At 51.4% G+C, this 8,629-nt stretch overlaps 1 protein-coding gene across 1 annotated transcript in view; it reads right to left on the bottom strand.

The window, feature by feature from the left end:
* Positions 1-7,670: 7,670 nt before the first annotated feature.
* Positions 7,671-8,629, bottom strand: part of SUGP2 (SURP and G-patch domain containing 2) — a 61,050-nt gene continuing 60,091 nt past the window's right edge. The window contains exon 10 of the mRNA XM_038566758.1: positions 7,671-8,583. The gene's annotated coding sequence lies outside the window, so the exon portion shown is untranslated. The remainder of the gene's footprint in view (positions 8,584-8,629) is intronic.

Here is an 8,629-nt window from a genome sequence, read left to right as displayed (position 1 = left end):
ACAGGGTCCTCCTTCTAGCACCTAATGGTGCTGGGGAGCCATGAAGGGGTATGAGTAGGGGAGGTGGGCCAGGCATGAACCTCTGGGGTGAGCCAGACTCGGGGTCTAGGGAGGAGTCCAGGTGAGGTCTGGGTGGGAACCTGGGGGCCGTGGGGACAGCAAACGGGATGAGCTGAAAAGTTGAGAAGGAGAATTGTCAGGACCAGGGACCTGTGTGAATGTGTGTTTGGGAGTGAGAGGCATCAGGGGCCCTCCCTGGTTTCAGGCTCAGGGGCCTAGAGTAGGTAAGGAGGATGGCCTGAGACCAGGGATACTCTGGGGACATGTGGCACTGAAAGAGGGACATTCAGGGAACTTCAGGACCCAGATGCTGGGTCCTTTCCCAGCCTGCAGTCCTGTGGATCACATGGGGCACACACTTAATACCTGTTTGCTGTAGGAAAGAATGGAGAAGGGAAGTCCTGGACTGGGCGGGGAGGGTGAGGTGATGGGAGAGGTTTATTCAGCATTCATTGAGTCCTACTGTGTGGCAACCCTGGGCTGAGCCTGGGATACTACTGGGAACAAGAAGAGACCTGGGCCTGTCCTCATGGTGCAATGACCCAGTGCAGAAGGTATAGTCAGAGAAATGAATGTCTAAGTATGAACAGAGCTATTTGAAAGGAAAAGAATTTGTTCTATGAGAGCTTATATCAAGGAGCCAGACCTGGGCTGGGGGAGTTCGGAAAGGCTTCTAGAAGGTGGCTTGAGCTAAGGGATGGAGGAATTCAGTGACAGGGGAAGATACAGGAGAAGGTGTTCCTGTAGAGGACATTGTATATGCAAAGGCCCAACGGTGGGAATGATGTACCTGGCAGTGTGAACAGAGGGAGGCAAAGAGTAGCCTGAGCTCACTTGTAGATGGAGGCATTGGGAGGGGGCCAAGTGGGGCAGGGTCTTGGTGGGGACTTTGAGTTTTATTCCCATTGGGCTGGAGGATCACAGGAGATTTGGAGAAGCCCCCTTAGGCAGAATTAGGGAGGCACGAGAGGGCTGGAGGCAGGGCTGGGGGCTTCTGGGAGGAGACTGGGGCAGCACCAGGTAAAAGCAGGTGGACTCGGGATATGTTCAGGGCCGAAGGGATATGTTGTACTGAGGGAGAGACTTTTTATGGGTCAGGCTGATGACCATGGAGGGGTGGTCTCTCTTTCTGGAAAGTCAGCTCCATGGAATCTATGGCCTGGGAATCCCGGGGCCTCTTCCCTAATGACCATGGGTCTTGGGCAGGTACCTAATGTCTGGGGGTAGGACACAGAGGTGGGCTAGTGCTCCAGGCTTTGCTGAGCGCCAGCCTGTCCCACACAGACCCTGGGGGGATCTTGGGTCTGCCCTGTGCTGCTGTGTGACAGGGGCAGGTGCACACCCTCCCTGGGCCTCAGTTACTCTGGCTACGTAAGAGGGCATTGACGTCAGGCTCAAGGATCAGGGCGAGGATTCACTGAGATGAGGTGTGAAGAGTAACTGCTGGCGGGGTTTCTTCCGTCCCCCTAGGACCTGCCCAGTTCCTAACGCCACTGCTCTGGCCTTAGCCCACCTTGCCCACCTGTGGGGCTGGCAGAACTGCCACATCATCCCTGGGGTGGGACCACTCTGTCACATGTACTCTGTGCTGTCTCCTGATGGGGTCCTCGGTGGGACTGATCCCCTGTTGCCTAGCATCACGCGCAGGGCTCCCTCCCTCTCTGTCTTATGCCCCCAACCTGCACCAGGGCTTCCCAGGGTCACCTTCTGGGGGTCCCAACTAAGGCAATGGTGACCCAATTGAATGGCACATGCACTGGATTTGCTCATTCTTTCTGCAGCCGTTTCAAGAAGACCCCCTCCCCAGGCCTTGCACACAAGCCTAGCCAGACCTCCCCACCCCCCAGCTCAGGGGCATTTCAACCTCCCAAGCTCACACTATCATCCACTTGTCACAGATGCAGAAACTGAGCCCAAGGACTGTGATGGCCACAGCCCCCTGGGAAAGGAGAAGCAGGGGCAGTATTCTGGGTTTGAACACCCATCTGACTCCAGACCCTCTCCATCCTCTTAATTCCACCCAAAGCCCCAGTTTGTGCGGGCCTTGGAATGTGAGTTGGCGGTGGGGTGTCTGCAGGGGCAGATGTGAGGAGAGCCAGGCCCACTCCAGGCCAGGACTCAGTGCCCAGGGTTGGCGTCTCAGCCCCTTCCTCTGCCACACACCTCATTAAACTGCTGGTTGGCCACACTTTCCCCTCCCACCCAGCTCAGGCTGGCCCATTGGAGAAGGATCCTGCTCTTCTCCTGCCCACACACCTCCCCAGCTGTAGCTGCCCAGTGCCTGACCCTCTCAGCTCATTCCCACTCCAGCCAGGCTCAAAAATCTTGTCCTTAAAAGTGCCAAGCACATGCCAGCCTCCTGACCCCTGGAATACCTTAGGTCTGCTTGAGGCGGTGGCCAGTAAGAAATGTTTCTAGAGTAAGGGTGGATCAGCTGGGGATGGCTGTTGTTGACACCACCAGAGGGAAAACCCTCATTTGTAAAGCACCTATTCTGTCACCAAGCCCCCCTGGGTGAATCCCCTTTTGACCTCACTACAATCTTGCAGACCCATTTTGCAGACAAAGAAACTGAGGTTCCGTGCTGCCCTGTAACCTCAGCCTACTGGCTTCTCCCTCAGCCAGCCCCCTCAACCACCCCCTGATTCTGCATCTCCTCTCCTGGACCAACTGAGCCAATAACCTCAAACATTGAGTCCCTGCTGTACGCTGGGCGTCCAACCTGCATGCCGAAAGTTCGCCTTTCCAACGGCCCACTATAAGTGAGCAAACTGAGGCAAAAAGCAGTCAAGGGGCTTGCCAAAGCTCCCACAGCTTGGAAAGGAGGGCAGGGTTTTGAAGAGGGGGTGTTGGATCCACACCCATTGTATAGAGGGGTAAGCTGAGGTTCAGAGAGGCGAAGTGACACACCTGAGGTCACAAACAAGAACGTTCAGCTGCAGAGAAAGGTGAGGCACAAAGACTGGCGGGGTGCCGGGGGCCACACAGCTGAGGGCAGCGAGGAGTGGACTTGAACTCAGGGCGCCTGGGGGGCTTGGGAGGGTGCGGTGGCTAGACGCGGCACACGGGTGCTGAGGCCCGCAGTTGGAGTCTAGATTCCAGGGGCGGGTGGCCAGGTTGCACCTGGTGGTGCAGGGCTACTCCCACCAGGTAGGCGGAGCCTCAGGACGGGGCGGGGGACGGGGCTTGACCTCTGGTGGGCGGGGTTAGGTGGAGGTGCACCTGCGGGGTGAGAAGGCTGGCCTGGGAGGGGCCTGGGCGGGGCGGAGGACGTTTATGGGATTGAGCAAAAACTGGCGGCCAGATTCGGGGAGCTGACTGAGGGTGATAGTGCACGGATTGAGGTGTCCCCTCCGACAACTCCAGGGAACAGGTGTAGACGAGGCTGCCGGCCCACGCGGTCCACGCACTAGGAGAGGGGAGGAGGCCGCTGGCCTAAGCTCCTCTTCAGGGAAATGAGGTCACGATCCTCATCCCCTGTCTGCGCTCCATTCTCCCCGGCAGCTCTAAGCCTATGTCTCTACATCTGACAAATGCCACGCGCCATACCCGAGCCAGAGGGGACCTTATGTGTACCAGAGCTGGACGCTTCTCTGCATCTTGGAGGCTTCAGAGTAAAGTCAGACAACTCTCCTCCCCAACCTTTCTTCCCTCCACTCTCCCTCATTCACCACAAGCGTCGCTGTTTGTCCTCGCACAGGGCAACATTCCCACCTCAGGACCTTTGCACATGCTGATCCCGCTGCCTGAAGTTCCTTTCCTCAGCTCTTCCTCCTGACTGGCTGTTCCTTCAGGTCACTCAGCTCAAATGCTGCCTGCCACCCTGGCCAAAGTAGCTCCCTCTACGCAGGTTTCAAATCTATGAGACGAAAAAGGATGTTGAGTCAACTGGAGAGTAATACAAAAATGTATAAAGTTGGGTCCATACTTCACCAGGTATAGTGGGATAACTCCTAATGGATCAGAGATGTACTTGTAAACACACACCTCACAAACACTAGAAGACAATGTGTGTGCCCTTCTTTACTGCTTGGGAATGAGGAGAGCTTTCCTAATGGTAATTCAGAGCCCAGAAGTAAAAGGGAAGGGATGTATGTGTCTGTGAATACGTAAAACAGAACAAAAAGTCTTGTCTGTCAACATACATCATTATCAATGTAAAATGATAGATGATGAAGTGGGAAAAATAGTTGCAACTTATATTACAAAGTTAACATATCCAATACATAGTTTCAAAAAAAAAAAAAAAGGAAATCAACTACCCTTATGTAGACACAAAAGGGCAAGAAATCACAGTAAATAAATGTAATTGCCTTGAAAATGTGCTCTAACAAGAAATGCAAATTAATATTACACAGAGGGCACTTCTTTGCACCTTCTCTATCCCTTCTTCCTTCTTGCTACCTGGAATGCAAATATGATGGCTGGAGCTGAAGCAGCCACCTTGAGCCAAGAGACATTGGGCATGGAGGTCAAGATGGAAGGATCCTGAATCTCAGAGGACTTGGTGGAACAGTCACCATGTCTGCCCTGGACGATCTACCTCTGAACTCTTACAAGAAAGAAATTAAATTTCCATTTTATTTGAAAAAAAAAAAAGATACATGGAGGTAGAAGTATGACCCTACGTTCTTGGTGAGACTGCAGAGAAATCATTCGTTGCTGCTAGGAATGTAAAATAGTATAATGGCATGGTGATGGAGGGGAATGTGAAAGTATGTAACAAATCTACATGTTCATTTACTCTTTTTTTTTTTTTTTTAAGATTTTTGAGAGAGAAGGAGAATGAGAGAGTACAAGCAGGGCAGAGGGAGAGGGAGAAGCAGATTCCCTACTAAGCAAGGAATCCCCGCGTGGGACTAGGTCCCAGGACCCTGGAGTTAAGCAGGCGCTTAACCAACTGAGCCACCCAGGTGCCCCCATTTACCCTTTGAACCAGCAACTCTACTTCTAAGGATCTTTCCCAAAGAGATGTGGGTGAAATGCTTGGCAATAACAAAAGCTGTAAACAACCTAGAGGGGATGATGGGGTGAACGACCCATACGTCCACCCAGTGGAGTTCGCAACTGTAAGAAGCAACCAGAGTAATGCTTCAGTATGTTATAAAGTGCAAAGTAGGAAACAGTGCACAGAATATGTTATCATTTATTGCTTATATTTTATTTTATTTTTTTTTAATTTTTATTTATTTATGATAGTCACACACAGAGAGAGAGAGAGAGAGGCAGAGACACAGGCAGAGGGAGAAGCAGGCTCCATGCACCGGGAGCCCGACGTGGGATTCGATCCCGGGTCTCCAGGATCACGCCCCGGGCCAAAGGCAGGCGCCAAACCGCTGCGCCACCCGGGGATCCCGCTTATATTTTAAATAGGAAGAGAATTCTCAAAAATTAAAAGTAAGAAACAGGATGAAAGTGACAGTCTAAAAGCTGGTTTCTCTGAGTTTACTTTGTTTTGTAAATGCAACTTTGGGATCATGTCAATGTTTTGTATGGTTATAAAACAAAATTAAATGAAAGAGAGACACACACAAAAACAACAACAACAAAACAAAATCTTGAAATCACAATGAGACAAATGAAACTAACTCTGGTTTTGAGTTGGTGGTTTAATGCCACAAACAGAATTACTTCAGATCACTTCAGTCATCTGAACACAGCACGTGGTACACAGTACATTCCAAGGACAAACAGAATCACAAAGAAATCTTAAATTGCTTTTGATATTCGTAGTGTTAGTAATAATATTGGTGTTGCTATCCTGAAACTATTTGTTACATTTTTTGATAAAGCAAATAAGTAATTTTGTTAATGTTAGCAACCAAGATTTTCTTTTTTTTTCTTTTTTTTTTTTTTTTTTTTTAAGATTTTCAATGTTAGAGGAAAGATGTACACATATAAAAGCAAGGAAGTTAAATAAAATTCTGCAACCCTAAATCATTTTTTTTAAGATTTTATTTATTTATTCATGAGAGACACACAGAGAGAGACAGAGTCATAGACGAAGGGAGAAGCAGGCTCCTCTCAGAGAGCTGAATGGACCCCAGGCTCATGCCCTGAGCCGAAGGCAGACACTCAACCCCTGAGCCACCCAGGCATCCCAATCCTAAATAATTGAATGGGAAAATCAGTAGGAACACAGAATGCATTATCTTCTAAAAAGAAAAGGCATGCTTTGGCTCAGTCCACTGAAAAGGCCTAGAAACGGTGACCAGACCTGCAGCAATGAGCCCCTTCCTGCCAACTCTGGTCTCACTTCCCACAAAAGAGCCAGGGCTCCTGGGGAAAGTACAGCTCCGGCTTCGTATCTGGGCAGGAGATGGGCCAGAAGAGCCAGATGTATATTATGAGACCGGGAAGCAAGGAAGCTTCTAAACATCATCGAGGTCCTGTCAAAGGAGCAAACACGGAGGGTTGCCTACAAGCTAAATATGGGATAAGTAAGTAAGAATGAGAACAAGGACCCATGGGGTTGAAGCACATCAGACGTGTTAACAATCTATGAGTTTGTGTTGATGTTCAAAGGAAGGAGGAAGGGAGGGAGGGAGGGATTTCCTGGCTGTCTGATACAAGGTGCTCAGAATCATCTCACTTTTCTACAGTCTGGGCCCATGTGTGCCTGGCACTCATCAGCATTCGGGAGCAGGACTGTTTAGTGGCTTTTGCTGTCATCCTGCATTGCATATAGTCAGCTGTCTGGACCTCCTTGTCTCAGGAGGACACTGGCTTTGTCCTTCCCCACTCTGTGCCTCTGGGTGGACAAAGCCACTTCCCTGAGCTTCAGCCCCCCTGGGGCCCATCCTCAGCCTCTACTGCAGAGGCCCAGAGAGACATTGCAGAAAGACCTTTTCAGCATCTCCCTCCTCAGGGCTGGAGGTAAGGAAGCATGTCTGAGTCTCAGTTTCCCCATCTGGGCTGCCATGAAGCTCAGTGTACTGTGGATGTTCCCTCACTGGGGTGAGATGGGGGTGGGGATCCCCAAGGCCCCAACTCCCTATCTTCTCCCAAATCTAGGGGTTCCGGGAAGACCAGAAAGATGAAGAACCGCCCCCCACCCTCGCTGCCTAGGTGGAGAAGCAGTAGGAGTTCCATAAACTAAGACCCAAAAGGAGGTCTGGAGTGTAACTATGACTCCCTTCAGCATTGATTAGGCAACAACCGCGGCTCCCAGTCCTCCTGGCTCCCCACTGTCCCAGTGATGACAGTGGTTGCTGTGCCTGGACCCTGCCCTGGCCTGAACCAGGTGGAGGAGGAGGGCGGGAGAAGTCACAGTGACTATTATGCCTGCTATCTCAAGAAGGAGACTGAGGTTCCAGGGGCTGGCATTGACCTGGGGCACCATGCCAGGTGAGCACAGGGCTGAATCCAGCGGTGGGGGGCCTGGGCTGTGTCCTCACCCTCCATCCCTACTGGCTGCTTCAAGAGGTACCCACTTCCAAATCAGAGAACGCATAAACAGTCCACCCTACTAGCTGAGTCGCAGAAGGAGGTTCTAGTCATACCCGTCCCTGCATTCATTCATCCATTCTACAAATACATATCGAGGTGTAATTACATCGCAGGTTCTGGGCTGGGGGTGGGGGATATAATAAACATAAAAGACAAATATATAAACAAGGAGAGATCACGTGGCAGTGTGTACTGAGAAGGGACTCAAACAGGAAATGGGAGGTGGCCTGGAGATCATGGGGTGGGGGGCTGTTCTGAGGAAGTGACATTTAAACTGAGATCTGAAAGAGCGGAAACCAGTCAAGCACACTGAGATCACGGGGAAGGGCATCCCGGGTGGAGGGCACAGCATATGCAAAGGTCCTGAGGTGGAAAGGAGTTGGGCATGTTTGAGGAGAGGAGCTGGGTATGTTTGAGGAGCACCAAGGAGGGTGTGGAGGCTGGAGCAGGGTGAGCAAGGGGGAGAGGGAGGAGGGAAAGCCAGGGAGATGGGCAGGGGCTGGGTCTCCTGCCAGGGCTGCAGGGAGTAAGGGGGCTCCATTCTAGGATGATGGGAGCCACAGGCAGCTTTTGTGTGAGGGAGAAACTTGGTGTATTTTTCAAGTTCTCAAAAGCTCCCTGTGGCTGCTGTAGGGAGAAGGGACTGGGTGGTGGCAGGAGGCATAGAGTGTAACTACAGCTCTGTTCAGCATTGATTAGACAGCAACTGTGGTCCGCGGACCACCTCCTGGTCCCTGACCATCCCCAGACCAAAGATGAGCTGGAGTAGCTTCTGTGGGAGAGACAGCCTGCTTGAGGGGGGAGGGGAGAAGTTGGCCAGGGTGGGAAATGTTCAGGATGCTGAGGGAGGAGAGGAGCCTAGGGAGACTCTTGGAAGTCTGGGTGTTTGACAAAGACTCTCTTTGATTTGGGGAGACTTGGAGGGTACTGGGCAGGCTTGAGGGTGGCCTCACATCCACAAATCCTATGGACGAAGCTGCTGGACATGGGCATGAGCTTGAACCTCCCCTTGGTGAAGACGTGCTGAATCTTCTGCATGGGGATTGGACACCAGGCATGACATCCACCTTTCCCCTTGGAAGAAGGCAGGAAAAGGGAAAAAATAAAAATGGGTGAGGTC

This window comes from Canis lupus, chromosome 20 (genome assembly GCF_011100685.1).
Source record: "Canis lupus familiaris isolate Mischka breed German Shepherd chromosome 20, alternate assembly UU_Cfam_GSD_1.0, whole genome shotgun sequence".
In the NCBI taxonomy this organism is placed as follows: domain Eukaryota; kingdom Metazoa; phylum Chordata; class Mammalia; order Carnivora; family Canidae; genus Canis; species Canis lupus.
This window is presented reverse-complemented; position numbering and strand designations above follow the sequence as displayed.